We start from the raw sequence: 19,304 nt of genomic DNA, 5'->3' as shown, positions 1-19,304 counted from the left end.
AGCTTATAGTACTATTTAGCACCATTATGGATACAATGTTTTTCTATTACATTTTTTTTCTCTAATGAGAGCAGATTATGTTTAAGCCTATTGGGGCATTTGTGGAATTTCAAATCTAAATTCATGCTTAGAACTTTAGTCCATTAAGGGCCAGATTTACTAAATGGGCAAATTACAAAAAAGTGCAGATGGGAGTGGTAATATCTGCGGGTTATTTACTAAAATGCAAATTAAATAACACAGACACAACAGCTGATTTCCATAATGACCAACGCAATCTACTAAGAGCAGCGCAAATAAATTCAGGGTCACAAATAAACATAGCTGATCTTGAGTTCAGCACCACAGACATCGCAGCTGAAAATTCAGGGTTTGTAAAACCAGCTAACAAAGCTATAGTACACTGAAAAAAATGAAGGTTTACAGGCAGTTTTTAAACGTCTGGTATTGTGTGACCTCTCCTAGTAACTCGTATTTTATTTACTTTAGCAAATAAAAAATAACTTGGCTTGGCAAACAATATTTTTGAATAATATGCTCCCCTGGCATTTCAAATAAACTGTTACATGTTAAAAAAATCCTCTGCATGGTATTATGAGTTCTCTGTGCTCTCCGTGATGCCTCTTTTTTAGCAATAATTAAAAAGTTATTTATAAGACATGCTTTTTTTCTGCGTTAAATAATATTGCATGCGCATAACACATGCGCAAACATTAGTAAATTGCGTTGCGTGAATCATTTAAATAATCTCTTCCCAATAAATGCATATGCAATAAGGTAAAAATAACTAGACCACACCTTTTCAGCGCTAATGATCCACTGCAAGTCTTTAGTAAATCCCAACAGTCGTTGTTTAATGACAAAATGATGTTTTGCGCTGGCACAAGCTGTTAGTAAATCTGGCCCTAAGTGTAAAGGGATAGACACCATTTGGACACCCAAAAATGTTTTGCAGATGTTGAATCTGCTTCTTGTTAAAGTAATCACACATTTACAGAGAGGGAAAGTAAAAAGCTCAAAGAAAAATATCTTGACACACTTGCTGACTAAAGTGAGGTTAAGGCCATGGCATCATCTTCCCATCATTAATTTCACATCTATAGTTTACTTAATATGTAATTAAAAGAATAATGTAAAGATCAATGTGTCGTTAAATTATGCTGGCTCCCGGTTCTGTCTGTGTTGAGCTATTTCAAACGTCTTGTCAGCTTTTTTGAGGATTATATTACACATATTATTTTAACCGTATCATTTATTGCGAGAGCCCTCCTTTGACTGTGGGAGCCATTTTAAGTGCAAACAAATATGACTGCAATTCCCTCCACAGGGGTGTCTGTTAAATCCCTTAAAGAACTAAAAAAGAAAAAATCTTCCCCAGCAGAATGATAATTTTTTTAGATCCACGGTAGAACTTTCTGACAGTTTCATCATACGTTTCTCAACCATCTTTTGAAATTGACATTGTTGGCTTTGATCAAAGCCAAAACAGCCATGATTTTCAGAAAGAAGTGTTTCACATGAATTGTGTGACGGACTGTATGTCTTCAAAACACTACGAGTGCTGCGAGGGATAGACTCTCTGAGAGCGTACGTGCGTGCATCTGTTACAGAGAAAGAGAGATAGAAAATTAGAGAGACAAAGAGAATTGCACAGGATGCAAGAGCAAGTGTTTCAAAAGCAATGTACTGTAAGTACAGAGCAGACATAGTGGACACTCCTAGCACACCATATATTTTATCACCAACAGAATAAGAGCTTACTTCTTACACACACACACATACACACATGATAAATATACAGTATTAGGGTTACGACATAGAAAATGAATGGCTTACAATATAACTCGACAGAAGTGGTGATGTCTCCCCTCACAGTGCGAGAACTACAGGCCTCTTGTGTTTGTGCTTTCCATTCATCATGATCAGGGCACAGTTTGAGGCTCTGTCTGGGCGCTGACCTGATTGGTGCCACATCTCCCGTGTCACTCCGGAGAATCGACAATGTCACCCGGGCATGCGCCAAGAATACCATAAAGCTTGTTAGGAAGACGACTCCACTTTAGTGAAAGGAGGGGTTTGTGGGGAAGACAACTCCAAAGCTTCTTTACTGCTATGTTTGTATTCTATTGCTTTTATATTTTCTCTTTTCCTCACAATGAAAAACTGAAGCTGTTGCGTCTGAAAGCAGCGCAGCAGTGGCTTGTTGTCTAATTAGTAAAAAACCTATCGTCTCCAGTCTCTAAACTGCTCAATTAAACATGTAACAAGTGCAACAACAATATAGCACAAAACTAAAATTTCTTGAAATACACTCTTGACAGAAGTAAAACAAGCCTTTTGGAAGACACTGTATTATGAGATCAATAACCTAAAAGATCATCAAGGGAAACGCATTGTTGCATATCTCAACATCAGAAACGGCCTATGGGCAGCACCACCTGCGAAAATTTGGTGTCTGGAGCGCACTTCAAGCACAAACACCTTCTCCCACATGAGCTCTATAAGCAAGGTCTTGGATCCGAGGCTGTAGATTTAGGCATATAAACGGTGCCGACACCTTATCGCTTGCCTTTGTGCCTCCTCCGTTGGTACCTGATTTGAATTTTATATTTTCACTTCAATGAGCTCAGCACCCAGTTCGGCCTCTTCCCTCATCACCTGTAGACAGACACACTTTTCTGCCTAGGGACAGAACCACAGCGACTAGATCTGTCAGCCTAGCAGAGGGCGTAGTTAACTTGGCACCCGAAGCCTAGCGGTACAGAAACACTGCCATTTAAAATAAAAGAAACATGAAATGCCTTTTGATGTCAGAGGGGTTCACCTTGCTCTGAACAACAGCACACATGGGAGCAACACACTACCAGTCAGTTTGTTTGAAGGTAGCTAGATGCTCAGTCAGAAGACGGCGTTCAAATAGCGAAAATATACAAGGGCGACCACACAAAGACAAAAACGAGCATCCGAAAAAATGATCAAGAAGAAGGAAAGAAAAGGTTTAAAGCTTCTCCCAGAAGTTATCTTTTGACTTTGGCTTTTCTAATAAAGTTTGCTCTCTGGGACGAGACAAGTGTAATCCAAAAGGAATGAAGTTGTCTCCATGAACAGTCTTTCTGTCATTACAGAGCTTAAGGGGTCTGCTCCATCTGTCAAGTCTGTCATATCTGTTATTGTGAAGGAATTGATTTTTATATTGTTTCACTAAAAAATTGGCTCAAATTTAGATACAAACCATACGCTGAAAAACATGATTCATTCAATTTACTCATTTTTTTTAAGGTAAGTGGTTGCAATCAATTTATTTAAAGCTCACATAACACACGCTGTTTCTGCATTTCTGATGTTAATCTGGAGTACCTTAAGATAAGTATTACATCATTTATATCTCCAAAGAGTCTTTAGTTTAATCAGATTTATAAAAGAAAGATTAGCTTTACCGATTCTTTCTGATAACGTCCAAAAAAATAAAGAAGGAGGAGTTACTATCGTGGGAGGAGCGAGTACGAGTTATGCAACACTATACAACACTGTCTAACATATGATTCACTACATGTTTGTGTCATTTATATAATATGTACGCTAGGGCTGGGTATCGATTCAGATGTTCCAGATCGTTTCGATTTCGATTCACAAGCTATCAAATCGATTCAATTTCGATTCTCGGTTCAATTTTCAATTCCGGTTCCCGGTTTGGTTTTTATACTTGATTCTTGATTCAACTTAATGAATATAGATTTATTTATTTATTGATTGATTGATTAATTGAAAAATCAATTTTTTTTTTTTTGCCCAGCCCTAATGTACACGCCTAAGAAGTCTTACTTAATGCATTCAACTCATGACCCAGTTGGGACTTTTCAATGAAATCCAGCACATCAAACACACACGCAGAACTTCGCTGCTAACCCGGATAAACAAACTATATCCATTGTTTCCATAAGGTTGGCTTTCTTATCATTACATCCAAAAACACACTTCTGTTGTGCCATTGTTGAGTCTTGAAATGAAAAAAACTGTTGCATGATGTGATGTTTTTAAGTTCTAGCGTCTCCCGCTGACGAGTGGGCGTGGTTTTCTGGGGGAAATGCCCATAAAAAGAAGTGATACATATAGAAACCCCTGAAACGTCGAAAAGGTAATCTATTTTTTTTCCAAAACTTGTAAGAACCCTTGCGAAGTGCATTTGGCACAGAAATACTCTGTATCATGCCCAACTGCTTTTTTGACACTTTGCCTACGTTTAGCATGAGGAAACAACTCTTAAACAGTGTTAATAAGTAAGAATGCATGAAATAGCGTTGAACCATCACTTTAAAGGGGCAATAAGTAGAATTTACCCCAATCTAATGGTGGAATTGTATTTTGCATTCAAACAAACAGTGCTCTCTAGCGCCTCCCCTTTCCAAATGCGTGTTGCAACTATGGTAGCCGTTATGTAATCGCTGATCTCCTTGTCCGTTAAAGCTGGTTCACGTGTTTTGAATGAAAACACGTTGGTAGGCTAGTGCTTTTTTCCCTCTCTGCTATTATAGTTTATCAATACGGCGGAACGATATGGAAGCCTCCTTGGACTTACCCTTTCAATGTAAGTAAAGAGGAGAAATTCTAAGCTTACAAAGAAAAGTCAGAACACTGGCAGAGGTCATTTGACACCAATGAGGACATATTTATGAAATAAGACATTGATTTTGATTAATAAAACACTTAAATCCTATTTACAGTCCCTTTAAGTTACATTTAAAAAAGTTTTTTATATTATTTTTTTCTAATTTGTTTTGTTTAAATGTAGCTTAACCCACTTACCCTAAAAAAATTAAGTAAATTAAATGAATAATTTTCAGTGTACAGACAGACATGACACACTCATGCACAATTGCACACAGCTTGACTGTCTGAAAGATTTCAACCCAGCGATTCTGTTTGCTTGTAATAACGTACAAAGATTTGTCAAAACAATTTATTGTGAGTCTTCTAAAGATTACAGTAGACCTTATCCAGAGATCAAGACTCTATTATAACCCACAGCAATTATTGTTTTGAAGATACAGCAAAAGCTTCAAATTATGTACAATTGTACACATAATAATAAGTATTTCTTCAAAATTGAAACTAATGTGAACTCAAAAGCAATTAGAGAGAGGAAACAGATGCAAGTAAATGTATTGCTTATTTGATCCTTGGGTTGAACAAGAGAAAAAGTTTTGTAACCTTGCAGAAACCACATTTGCACATATACATCATTTGAATGATCAATTTCAATGCTTACGTAATATACTTTTCAAGTGAACTTTATTTCAAAACTATTTTCTTTTAAAAGATTATAACCATTCAATATCATGAACAAAATTCATCAAATATGCATTCAAAATATTTTAAAGGTTAACTTAAAAAAACAAAACAATTCGTATTGAAATTCAGGAATTTGATATACTAATGCAAAGTATTTAGTTCATTTAGTTATTTTACCTAAATGTCAATTAACAAAGTCAAAAATGCATTTCACTTCTTCCGCATATGAATGAACAACCAAGGCTACAGAGTCTTCAAAAAGCAATGAACGTCAGAAACAGTTAGTGTGATCTAAGGTTCTGTTATATATATATTTGACTGATTAAGCAAATCCGAACAGAGTGAATAGATTTTTCATCATTAGGGGCGATTATCAGGTGGTGCAAATAAGTGACGTGCTAATGCCACAATCTCCTCTTTATGGCACAGGAGACACGTTTAGAAGCCTTTATTTTTCTTTGTGACTAGAACAAGACCTCAATCTTGCGGTATCTCCACTTTAATCAAATGCCTGCTTTTTCCCTGCCACAAAACTGTCACTGGCAGAAAATAAGCCCTCCCTCATCAAAGAGGGTCTTCAATTGATTTCCAGACTAGGGGAGAATTTTATTCAGAAAGTTGGAGGCAAAGAGGGGATGGAAAAAAATCACCTGCATCCCACGTCAGCCAAATTACTTCTGACTTTTAATTTATTTCTGCAGGAAATGGAAAGCTACATCCTAACCACAGTCAATAGGGGAGCCGTGGAGAGGGGTGTAATCAGGCCACGATCCGACTCCTCCACCTCGTCCCTGTCAGCTTTAATAGGATCTCCAAGAACACAATCTGCTCCCTACGACACTCTCCCACGTCTCCTAAAAACAGGACCCTTTACCCGCTGGCCGCAGGCCATGTCCCTTTTAATGACAACCGAATGTCATATCATGTTCAAGCTCACACATACATTCCCTCATGACAATTTCAAAGGATTTTTCTTAAAAGCATACGCTACAGATGCCAAGAGGCATGTCTTGAATGTTTTGAACATGTTTTACTATAATTTAGCATGTTCGCAATATAATATACCTGCAGCATTATAGCAGCAAATAATTTAATGTTTGTTTGCTTATATCCACCTGTTTCTTGACGTAAATGTGGGTGCCGCAAAGGGACAAATTGGCAATCTGTGCGTTCTGGAAAAGTCAAATAATGCAATATGAACAGCCAACAGCAGGGGCACTAATACGATCACTTATATACTGCTACGTGTAAAAAAAAGGAAAAAGAGTTGGCCTAGCCGTGATTGGTCCACGGATTCCACGGAATTCGCGAGCCTGATACTGCTGCCGTTTAAGAAAACCTCACACCAGAGGGACAGTTGTGACATTTTAAACCAGCCATTGAAAAGTTAAAAACACAAAGTCTTGGTAAATTCCATGTACAAACACTCCACTGACTTTCCCATTGTAAAGATACTGGTATGTCTTCACATTGAATATATCTTCATATATCAAGCCACTTCTTAATCTCATCCTCACACTGGTTCAGACATGGCAGGTGTAGTAAATATCAACTGTTTAAATCATGTTTTATGCGTGCTCCCACTACACTGTTTTCTATCGGCTGGCTATTGAAGTCTCGCACCAGAAAGGAAACTTCTGCGTTCGAGAAAAAGGTGGATGCATTACAGTACTAATACTCATTGCAATGCTATTAGTTCATTTCATTATGCTTCATAATTACTTTCTTTAAAAGTATCTCGTGGATGGACACCAACAACCATAATATCAAGGTCATAAATGATTGCCGTCCTTTAGGCATATGCCCGAGACTACCAATCTCTAGAAGGCGTGTATTTGTATGGATACGGTGTCAGTGTAGCTCAGAAATAAAATGGCCTCATAGATGGAAAAATCTAAAAGTTTCCATCATCTCAAAATTCAAAATGATCACTCAAATTGAGAATGAAATGAAGAAGGGGGAGGGGTGTACAAAAAAAATGTATGAGCTGCTCTTTTCATTTCATTTGAGCAAGAAACACAGCGATGCTTTTGATGGTATAGCCGCTGGGTGCAGAGCTGAATGGAAATGGATTTGTGGAGTGTCCCTGACTCACAGATCAGGTTTTATCTTTGTGCTGTTTGCTATCCTCCAGACTAATGAACCATCTTTGAGAGGAGATTAAATGGCAGGAAAAAACAATCACAGCCCCTGGTCACTTCCATTCTGCCTCTGCTTGTGGCATATCACAAACCCTCTTAGTGTCACATTGGGCTGCCTGCTGTCTAAGTGCTGCCCATGTTCAGTCTTCCACTTCTGTGACACAAACTATCAAAAATACTCTTCTAGAGTATGAGTTTTGTAAGCTGAATGTTTTACTCGGCACGTGTCTTCTGGTCTTTTCCGCACTTTACATGCAAATGGAGATAGACGGAGGAAGTGAAGCAATCGGATTGTTATTGCCTTTCTTCAGTGTGTTTTTTTCCATCCCTGCTCCCGGTTGACATCTTTTTCGTGACGGGTCTGTGTTGAGCGGTTGAGCTGAAATCGGGGGTTTATGTGGGTGGGAGAGTTTCTGCTTTGGTCTACGCTCTCGCCCTGACAGATGCGCCCAGGGGAGATCTGCTGATGTCCAGGAGCACTCACCTGTCAGAGAGTTTGCAAGCGGCCTGTTGCCTTGGATACTGAAGAGGCCCAAACAGATGTGGTGAATGAAAGGTGAATAGCTAAACAAAATGCTACATTTTTTTATGCATCTGTCTGGTACTTTCACATTCACACTTCATGTATACTCTCCTGATGGCAAGCAAGCACAGTTTATGAGCCACTGAAAATGACTGTCTGCTATTAATAGTGTATGAGAGGAGTCCAGCCATCAGTTCTGAGGTAATGAGTGTTTTACCACAGCACCAGCATGACTTTGCCAGCAAAAGTTGAGGAGATCTTTGTTTAACTCCTGTAAAAGTTTTAGAAGAGCCCTGTTTTTCCTCTCCGTTTAGTTTTTGTATTTTACCTATTCATGTATTTTTCAACCTGACTGCAAGGATAATAAGTGCAGGTCTTGATATAGCACGCCAGTGTCAAAGTGCTAGAGGAAAGTCGAGAGTTTACTTACCTGGAAAGGCTTGAAATTGATTTTTTATTTATTTACCTTTTTTGTTGGCAAATTGGAGCTCAGGAAAACACAAACTTAGGCAATAAATGCGGTGAGGAATTCTAGCGGCTGACATCAGCTATTACTAAACCAAGCCAATGTGCAACTGTTGTGAGCACACATAAGGGACATCAAGTGATCCTCTCTGTTTAATATATTTATTTTGGTGTACAAAGCATTTTAACCAAGATTTTTGTAAATGTGTTTGTGATTATTACTTTGCAGGTACTATGACCTTTCTCAAAATAAGGAAAATTCACAGAATAGGTCTCTTTAAAGAGATAGTTCACCCCAAAATTTCAAAGTTGACGGGATACATTAGCTTTTATAGTATTTGTTTATCCTACTATGGAAGTCAATAGGTACTGTCAACTTCCATAATTTATCCAAATATCTTATTTTGTGTTCAACAGAATAAAGAAACCCATACAGGGAACAACATGAAGTTGAGTAAATAATGACTGAATTTTTATTTTTGGGTGAACTATCCCTTAAATGTCCTAAATATTTCTCCTAGACACTTTACAGTATTTCCTGAGAAAAAGACAAATCTCACAAATGTCTTTATTAGAGTGTCAACAAAGTCACAAACTGAACTTGATATGCCAAGTCTGTTACCAAAAAGTCAATATTCTTGAACTTAAACATTTCTCATCAAATTGATTTAAATCCATAATATGTCATGTATGCACTGAACATTAATTTTACAGCTCCATACGCCTAATGTATTTTAGCACCTGTCTCATTTCTTTCTATTTTTATTGCTCTCACCAGACTTTAGGAGAAACATTCAAGACTAAGTTAATACTTAGATGAAACACAATTGAGAATTTTATCAAATCTCATGATCTATAAAAGAGCAACATCTGAACAATTACTAGGTTGAGAGAGATGTACACTGTCAGAATAAATACAAAACTGTACATTTTCTGTCACCAGTGGTACTCTCAAAAGTTAATACGTGTGCCTTTATGGGTATTCAACACATTGAAATGTATCTTTTGTGGTCCAAAATTATTACCTAAGGACCTATTGTGTACCTTAAGGAACAAGTTTGTACCAGTTCAATTTTAACAGTACAAAACAGTTAACTGTACCTTTCAAGGTACACAATAGGTCCTTAAGGTACAGTAATGTACCCAAAAAGGTACAACATTGTATTACGTTTAGTATACCTGTACAAAATGTAACCTTAGCTTTCGTAGTATTTTTTTTCTTGTTTTAAGTACAAATATCTAGAGCTGTCATGATTGCTCAATGCAATAATTAGTTGACATCAACATTTTTAATTGATTCCATTAGTTTACCTTTTAAATTTTGTTCTCACGCTAAAATGTCTATCGCCATCTCCAACAGTTCATTAAAAGAGCATTTCACCCGTAGAAACATTAATCTTTATTGAAAGTGCGTCATATTTGTAGTCGAAATGTAACATACATTTCGAGTTTGGTGCTTATTTGACCGAGAAAAGGGGTGTTTGTAGTCTCACCCCCTCAAAGATATTGGACTTCCTTCTTTCAATGATGCAAAATTATGATTTTTACATCATTGAAAGAAGGAAGTGCAACACTGAAATCTGTATTTCTCCTATAGTGGCAACAGAGGAAATGATGCACGACCATTCAAAAACATGACTGGGGTTCTAACTATACAAAGCTTAATGCAAATGGGTGAAGTGTCCCTTTAAGTCCAACACTCGCGTGCAATTTCAAAGTTAGTTTGCAAAAGTTTTTAAAGACCGAAGGGGTCTAAAATATGGGAGTACTTCAGATAAGTTGCGTTGGTTTATGTTCAGGCTTAATGTAACCTATCGTAACTCTTCATATAACTTTGATTACAACTGTCTTCAGCATCGTAAATCCTCACTTTTTTAAATGCATGTAGATTTATAACACTATACATTGTATCATATTACCTATGCATTACATTATCTGTATGCATTCACACATACCATAAGATTCCATCAAGACACACAACGTATTTAAAGTCCTGTACTTGGTAGTTTTTTTTTCACAGCGTACAAAGTTTTCCAATTATCTCTCTTGAGAAACCACATGCATGCATTATAGTTTATGACAAGATCATAAGGAGCGCGTGATGCCTGTCTGTCATGCTGGTGAATGATTTCAGCCTCATCATAGATAGTGATGAGCTCCCTGATCTCTGCTTTAGTCCAGTTTGCAGACATCCATTGTGACTGTTGATCTGCATGTAAACCTCTGTGTCAAAGAGCTGAACCATAACTTCTTGTTGCAATAACACGCACGTTCTTACTACGGAAAGCACCTTATGGCATTGTTTCTGCGTCTTTTTCACACAAAAAAATACTAACGCTAATGCAAGGGTGTTTTCTTATACAGCATCTATGGAAGGCACATTAAGTTTGACATCATTCTCTCTTTTGCCTACCGAGTTAAAAACATTTCATTGTGTGATGGCATAAAACACATAATGAATAACAATACATTGTAAATACAAATTGATATATACAGTTAATAAGTAGTATTTATACAATACACATACAATATAAAAAGAGTTTGCCACGTTAAAAGAACATTACATTTAGGCATTTAGCAGACGCTTTTGTCCAAAGCGACTTACAAAGATTAGGAAACAATAAAAGCGATGTGTCATAGGGAGGCAGTAGTACAAAAGGTGCTTATAACAAGAAACAAGTTTTCACTATTTCTAAAAAAATACCTGTTTGAGAGAAAATAAAAAGTTAGTAAGGTCTTGAAGATACAACGTCCCCCCGTGACATTAGAATTTAGGAATGTTTGATTTTTGGTGGTTAAGTAGTCGTTTACAATAATCGATTAATCGATAAATTAGTCGATAGATTAGTTGATAAAAAAAGTCATTAGTGACAGCCCTACAAATATCTAAAAATTTTTCAATCAAGATGCGTTTTCTTGACGAGAAAATAAGTCTAGTTTTTACACAAAATGTACAAAATTTGAGTGAAATTGTGCATAAAACAAGCAAAATAAAAAATATTTTTGAACTTTTTCTTCACACTTAATTCTTAAAAGAAAAATTCAAGAAAAAAATGTCTTACCCCATGGTAGATTTTTTAAAACATTTTTAAAAGCACAAATGCAGTTAAATTTGATATTTTTGTCTAAAAACTAGACTTATGTTCTTAGGTAATTTTGCTCATCATGAAAATACACACCAGTAGAATTTAAAGTGAATCTTGTTAAATAATTTGTAGATATTTGTACTAAAAACAAGATGAAAATACTAAGTAAGAGAGTCATTTTTTTGCAGTGAATACATTGTACTGTATGTCTAGGCATGCGGTTAAATGACACAAATCCCATAAAGTTGCTTTTGCTGACATCATCTCCTGGTCATGAAGTCTGCTGCATTAGCTGTTTGGTAATGTTCACATCCCCTGAGATCAAGGTTTAAAGGCTGCTGCTGGCACATTGCCAGGTTCAAAGGGCATTTTTGAAGAGCTTTGGCATACTTAAGAGACAAAATGAGATTGGTCTGGGCTTGCTCTAAGGCAGTTGTCAGCCCTGTTAGGCACTTCCTCAGCAGGGGGAATTAGAATATTTGACTCCGGAGGTGCCCGTGTCTGTCTCATTAAGGCAGTCTGATCACTGAAGACAGGCAAGTCTAGTCACTTTTCATCTATGTCTGTCTCTAACAATAAAGGCTAAATATTTAAGCACATTACCTGGGCTCGCTGTCAGGCTTCGTAGGCCTAATACGAACATGAGCGAAGTGATATTGAAACAGACTCCCCGTGGCACACGATGTGTACGAATTTGACCGAAACGTCGCACCTTGATGAAAATTTACTTAAAATCTGTGCGAGGAATATGAGTTCTCATTATTATAGCGTGTCCTAGATTGAACGAAGATGCTAAAGGAACTGCAAATCAATTCTAGTGATTTCAGGACAAAGCCTCTCTGTACCACTTGTTTATGAGCTGTTAAACCACAGTTTCACAGCATCTCCGAGTGCTGTTTTCATCATCGCCTTTATTTTACAAGAAAGTGTCCAGGTTAATTCCCCTATCTACCCTTCTCCTCTTCAGCCCTGCGAGATCATTTTTTGCAGCGTTAGGTGCTGTGAACCTTTGACTTCAATTTCCTCTCAGTGGCAGAGTGAGATCAGGAGACTACTTCAAAGACGGGTACCATCCTCCAGCGCTCGCTCATACGGTGGCGTTAAAAGTCAGGGCGCCTTAGAGGGCCACCGTGGACTCGGTCTGCACCCTCTTCTCTGAAGTCTTTGCAATTCGTACTTTATATGCTGAAGAGCTTTTAACCTTCTTTTCTCATGCCAGACGCCTGAGCATTTCAAATAGTTCAGTCATTCTGAATGCGATGATCAACTCATTTCACCCCAAAGGCCTTGGTGAGAAATGGCACTCGTTTTGTATTTCAGATTCCTAGGCAGTGGGGACACAGGGGTCCAAGTTTTTTTTTGTCCTGGAAAAAAAAACTCTTGTTGCACAGGTGTCTTCTCTCTCTCTCTCTCTCTCTCTCTCTCTCTCTCTCTCTCTCTCTCTCTCTCTCACACGTGCGTGCATGCTCACACACAAGACAACAGTCAGACACAAACACACACACGCATACATTCCATTGACCAGTAGCCATTAGGCAGCAACCTGGCACTCAACCTGTGTTCATTCAAGCTGCACTAATGCATCAAACACATCTGTAATTTATTGTAATTAACACCATCTCATTTGGATAAGTAATGACACAGCGACTTTTGATGAATGGCGATTACCCATTTGGTGAATCATTTCAATAGAACAGGTGTTGATTATTTATATATTTAGTAAAGAGTCGGTCATCAAAATGCAGAAATCATTTGCCAGTGCCTCAGCAAGTGAAGACTGGTAATTGCTATCTGGTTTCATTATCTGATATGCACCCGAGGAGTCAAACACGTTTTGGAATGTATTTACATGTTTTGAAAGTTATATGAGACTTACATTCTGATTTTTACTCTTGAATTGTTTACTATACACCATCGATCGAAAGTTTAAGATCAACTGACTGAAACGTGTCTCTTAAAGTGATCTTAAAAACCTATAAGACTGATGATGTAAGATACAATATTTGACATTTGTTTTGTAGACAAAAGTTTAGCTGTGCCAACATGTTTGTTTTCCTTTATTACAAAACTATTTTTCAATAAAATGGATGAAAAGCAGCCAACGAGAGTGTAGAGCAGATCATCCAATGCTGTTTTAAAACATCCCAGGGCAATGCCTCAAGATGCTGGTTGATAAAATGGCAAGAATACATTTTTACAAAATCTAAGCAGAGGGTGGCTACTTTGAAGATTCAACAAAGTTTGGATTTATTTTAGATTTATGTTGAAAATGTATCACAATTCTGATTTTCCATTTGCATAATTGCACAATTTCGATGAGTTTTTCTGAAATCATATATTTAAAAAAATAAATCCAAAGTACTAAGTGGTCTAAATTTTTAATCAGTATTGCGTATTACAAAGCTTTCAAAACTTTTCATCTTGGAACATATAAAACATGTGTGGAGCAATCCAACTATAGTCATCTAAGGCTTACAAACATTAAGCAGTTCACAATCTTTCACAATATGGTTCAGTTTTGACCCAGTTCCTTATCACAATGCTCTTACTGTACAACATTAAATTATGCACCGGTTCTCCAATGAAGCATCAGTTATAGGCTTCATTAGCATTGAGTCTGAATCAAGTCATGATCTGGGCAGCATGTGTGGGTAAAATATGACCCTGCCTGTGAAAGTCAGAGCTAAAGTAATTTTTTTTATGATTTACTGTTTTCTAGTACAGAATGTAAAGAACGTTCTGTAAAAATATAACCTTAATATATTTAATATTGACTGCTTATAGTCATGTCAAATATTGAAATTCAAGTAAAATCAATCAATGCTGTACAGTATGTTCTGCTCAAATAGAGGTATGAAATTGCAGGAGTTAGGTTACAGTGCAGTTTAATAAAATAAATGAGACTCAAACCAGAACCAAAGACTCACTGTGTTATTATAACATGGTTGTACTACATTGTACTGCCTGATTGCAGTTGTATTACCTTGACATTTGGGAACATCCAAACTGTTAGACATAAGTTTTTCAATTTTGCCAACAACTACTGATATTAATGAGATTTGTTTATAGGAAAGGTTTCGGACATAAAATAATGCCAAAGTATTTTTTAAATAATTTAATTTAAACACAATTTAAAGCTCCTGTTCTTTCTGTGCTTTTAAAGCTTTAATTATGTTTACAGTGGGCAATATAACATGTGTTCATGTTTTACGTGTGAAAAAACGCTGTATTTTTCACACAATTGACTTATAGCGCTGTTTTCATTGTCCTCAAAACGGGCTGATGTCTTCCTTGTTCTATGAAGTCCCTCTTTCAGAAATACGTAACGAGTTCTGATTGTGGAGTTTGTTTAGTGTGTTGTGATTGGATGGCAGCTTAGCTTGCCGTTAGCTTAGCTGGTGACTGACGTATTCCTGTGAGTGGAGTTTAGTCAAAAAACTGTTGACGTCATTAAAGCAGGAAGTAGACTGCTGTAGTTCAAACCGGCCGTTCGCTGTAGGCTTTGAAAGGGGAATTCTGTTAAAGAAAATAAATAGTCTGGCAGTGAACTTTGAGCTGTATCATTTTACAGGTATTATTTATGCTATTAAAGTAACATTACACACTAACTAGGGTTTAAAAAATGGGGCCAGGAAGAACGTGACCTTAAATTTAAGTTGCCTTAAACTGCTAATTTTTACAGACAGTTGTCCCACCTGCCCTTTAACAGATTTAAGATACCAAAACAAAAATTAATATTGATTACTGATTAACCCTAATGCTTTTCTACACAGTGATCTTCAGAAAGAGCACCAGCATCTAAAATCCTAACCAAAGCTGTTTGGATTCACTTTGGAGTGTAAGAAAAGAGAATGACATAAAAATCTCCATCATGACAAATTCTGCCTCTACGACACCAAGATCCTTGTCAAAAATACATTAGGTTTTCTTAACACCTTTGTTTACAGTCTCTTTGTCTTCGTTTTTTCGTATAGTGCACCTGTACCGTAGAGTACAGTATTTCTCTGGGCTGTTTAGAGATCTGTCAAGGTCTTTCTGAGTTCTGCAGTCAAGTAAGTACCAAGCTTTTTCTCTCACCTCCTCATAAATAGAAAGAGGCAACAATCGACTTGCAGGTATCCAACATGAAGAGGAGGCAGATGGCAAGCCCAGCTGTTGCCAGGTTTTGGAGTCAGGCAGGATCCTGACTCATTCTCTCCAGGGATCTGCAAGCTTCTGTGGGGAATTTACAGAGAAGCTGTGCGTATTGGAGGCCTCTCATGCTTTACTGGTCTGGGGGCAAACTTTCCCCACATCTCCTACTCTGTTCTCCTCGGTCATGAGTGTGGGTTTAAGGAAATGTTCAATATTAGGGAATGTGAACACAAAAAGCAATAATAGAAAACATTTAATATAAATTTTTGTATATGGGTCAAAGACGAGACGTCACCATTTTGGTGTCCGCATCAAATATAATTTACAAAAGTGATTTTACATACAAAAAAAACATATAAAATGCAAGTAAAATGTCTACTTTTATGTTTCAAATAACTTTTGTGAAAATACAATGACCAAATATGAGTTTAATAATGCTCCAAAGTGTAAAATCGTCATTCAGCGTAATGGTCCGGACTATGATTTTACTAATACATTTTTAAATAAACGTATAAAATACCATGTTAAAAAAAATTTGCTTCCTTGGCATGTTCACATAAGTGTTGGCTGTTTTATATTAATAGGACTATGTGTTATTTTTTTCGTTAAATATTGAAACAACTAGGGGACTTTTGTCCCGAATATGCAGTTTGTCAGAGGTCATTCAGTGTAACGGGATCAGGAAACCATTTTGAAATTAAATACACAAACAATACTCATCAAGCAGTCTGTGACATCATCAAAAGACCCTCTGAAGACCATGTGGTGATTCAGCAAGGTAAGTTTATTGCCCTTAATTATTTGATAATTTCACCTTTTCATAGTGTGGTATCTTGAGTTACAAAACCGACTGTCATTCAGTGAAATGCAAAAAAACACTTTTATTGTTAGATTTTTTGAAAAAAAGTAGATGTTGTGAATAATGATGATAAACCTTTCTGGTCAAGTTCACTGTTTGATATAGGTATCTAGTTGTTAACTACTAATATTAGCTTAAGTAAAAGTTTCGTCATTCAGGGTAATGTTTTGTCATTCGGTGTAATGCAAATTGTATGTTACACCACAGTGTCATCCATTACACTGAATGAGAGTGTCACTGTTTAGATAACATTTTTAGCATTTTATTTCTATTTCAGATGAATGAGGGATGTTTAGCACAAAAAAAATATCAAACTTTATCAATATTAATGTTTTAATGCATTTTTATCGTTTTGGTACTGATTTCTTTTAGATGCCCACAAACAAAAAGTTTCTAGGCACTGGCAGAAAGTTAATGCAGACCCAGTAGCTAGGGCAATGCATTTAGCAAGGAGACGAGAAAGGTATTGAGGAGTGCAATGTAAAAATAATAGGGCTGGGTTTAAAAAGATAGATTTCTCGATTTTAATCAATTCTAATTTTGAAGAAACTATAGTGATTTGTAAATCACAATAATCGATCTTTCAGTCTATGCTGTTTTCAGATGATGTTAATCAATATCAAATTGATTTGAAATTGAATCAAATCGTGAAATTTGTGTCCAAGCTAGCCCTACAGAATAATAGTTTACTGCTGTTTTTAGATAGAGACTCCACCCTACCTATACCACAAGTTAAAGAGATAGTTCACCCAAAATGAAAATTTGGTCATTATTCACTCACTCTCATGTTGGTAAAAACCTGTATGAATTTTTTTGTTCTGATAAACACAAAGGAAGATATTTTGAGTAATGTTTGTAACCAAACCGTTCGTGGACCCCATTTACTTCCATAGTATTATTTTTAGTATCATAGTATGGGGTCCACAAAAGGTTTGGTTACAAACATTTCTCAAAATATCTTCCTTCCATTTATGCGGGTTTGAAACAACACGAAAGTGAGTAATCGATGACAGAACCTTCATCTTTGGGCGAACCATCCCCTTAAGAGAGGCCACTGAGGGGATTCTCCGCCCATAATACAAAATCCTGATAACATGTCATTTATGTTGCCAAACAGAAAGTATTTTTAATTAATAACACGTTTTATATAGATCTATGTCAATCATTTTATGTCAATAATTACATGGAATCTGTATTTCAGCAACCAGAGAAGAAAGCAAGCTGCCTTGGCTGCAAATCCTGATCACCCGTCAATCAGGAATTTATCAGATGCTGCAGCTGAGAAGAGGCAAAAGCAATGGCGGGAAAATCAAAGTAAACTCAGGGCAGAAGCTAAACGTATAAGGGCAGTTCTGGATCTTATTATACAGTATTACCACCTGTTCAGTTAATTTTTACGAATATGATATGTATTGTGGAATAAAATGATTATTAATTTCAGCAACTACTTCTGTGATTTGTTTAGGAATAAAATGATAAAGAATAATACTCAAAACATTGCAATAATGGAAACAATGACACTTTTGTCAAAATGTCATTCAGTGTAACAAACCATGGTCATTCGGTGTAACAGATATATTTATGTAGAAATGAAACAATATACTTATTCTGAGCTGTACTTATTAAAATATGTAAAATAATGTGTGATCCTACAAAAATTTTATTTGATTTGAATTGATTTTCACTTCCTTACAAAAACTTCTTGCTGACAAATGGGTAAAACCTAATGGTTTAAAGGATATTGGCGATGTAAAATGCTTTAATATGACAAATAGTTAGTATTTGGTGTCTGCACTGTGATCTATAAATAGAGTCTTGTAATGTGTCATCAAATAATAGTTTTTCTAAAAATGTCTGATTATATTTTTTTGCATAAAAATATTGTTACACTGAATGACATTTTAGTTGGTGTCTTCTGTAAAATCCCAGTAAAAATGTATGGTAGTAATTATTTTTTGCTCAGAAAAACATAAAGTTAAACAGGACATATTCTAATGTATGTGAAAAAGACTAAATTTAAAGCTCTTTTACAATTTTATTTTTTTTATGCTTTAAACTCCCTTTTCGTCTTTGACCCATATACAGTGTGTGCTTACAAAGTTTATGTAACTTATTTGTATTATTATTGTTGTTATTATTCACACATAACAATACATACTATTATTACTTTTTGAGTATTGATTTTCATATACACATCGAAAGTTGCTTTAAAGGGATAGTTCACCCAAAAATAAAAATAATGTCATTAATGACTCACCCTCATGGCATATCAAACTCGTAAGACCTCCGTTCATCTTTGAAACACAGTTTAAGGTGTTTTATATTTAGTCCGAGAGCTTGTTGACCCTTCATTGCAAATATATGTACGGTATACTGTTTATGTCCAGAAAGGTAATAAAAACATCATCAAAGTAGTCCATGTGACATCAATGGGTCAGTTAGAATGTGTTGGAGCATTGAAAATACAAAAATTACAAAATAACAAAAATTATGACTTTATTCAGCATTGTCTTCTCTTCCGCATCTGTTGTGAAGTGCATGTGCGAGACTAAAGTCAGGTGACTGCAGTGCCGTGGATGACGTGCTATCCTCAGACATGTTTGCAAAGTTTTTTTTTTTTTTACTTACAGCGTGCGTCTCCCTCAGTGCGGTCTCACAAAAAAAAAACAGCTGGGGCGCACCACATAACACGTCAGCCGCGTCACTGCAGTCACGTAACTTTAGTTTCGCGCATACTCTTCACAACAGACGCAGAAGAGAAGACAATGCTAAATAGTCTTAATTTTTTTATTTTGGGACCAAAATGT

The 19,304-nt window shown here is 36.3% G+C and overlaps 1 long non-coding RNA gene across 1 annotated transcript; it reads left to right on the top strand.

Moving 5' to 3' along the window:
• Positions 1-15,904: 15,904 nt before the first annotated feature.
• On the top strand, positions 15,905-18,572 carry LOC129420789 (uncharacterized). The gene is made up of 3 exons (XR_008636909.2): positions 15,905-16,416; positions 16,870-16,960; positions 17,699-18,572. It is a non-coding gene; the product is annotated as an uncharacterized lncRNA (long non-coding RNA).
• The last annotated feature ends 732 nt before the right edge of the window (positions 18,573-19,304 follow it).

Source organism: Misgurnus anguillicaudatus, chromosome 21 (assembly GCF_027580225.2).
Source record: "Misgurnus anguillicaudatus chromosome 21, ASM2758022v2, whole genome shotgun sequence".
In the NCBI taxonomy this organism is placed as follows: Eukaryota; Metazoa; Chordata; class Actinopteri; order Cypriniformes; family Cobitidae; genus Misgurnus; species Misgurnus anguillicaudatus.
The sequence above is the reverse complement of the archived record's forward strand: the minus strand, read 5'-3'. Positions and strand labels throughout refer to the sequence as shown.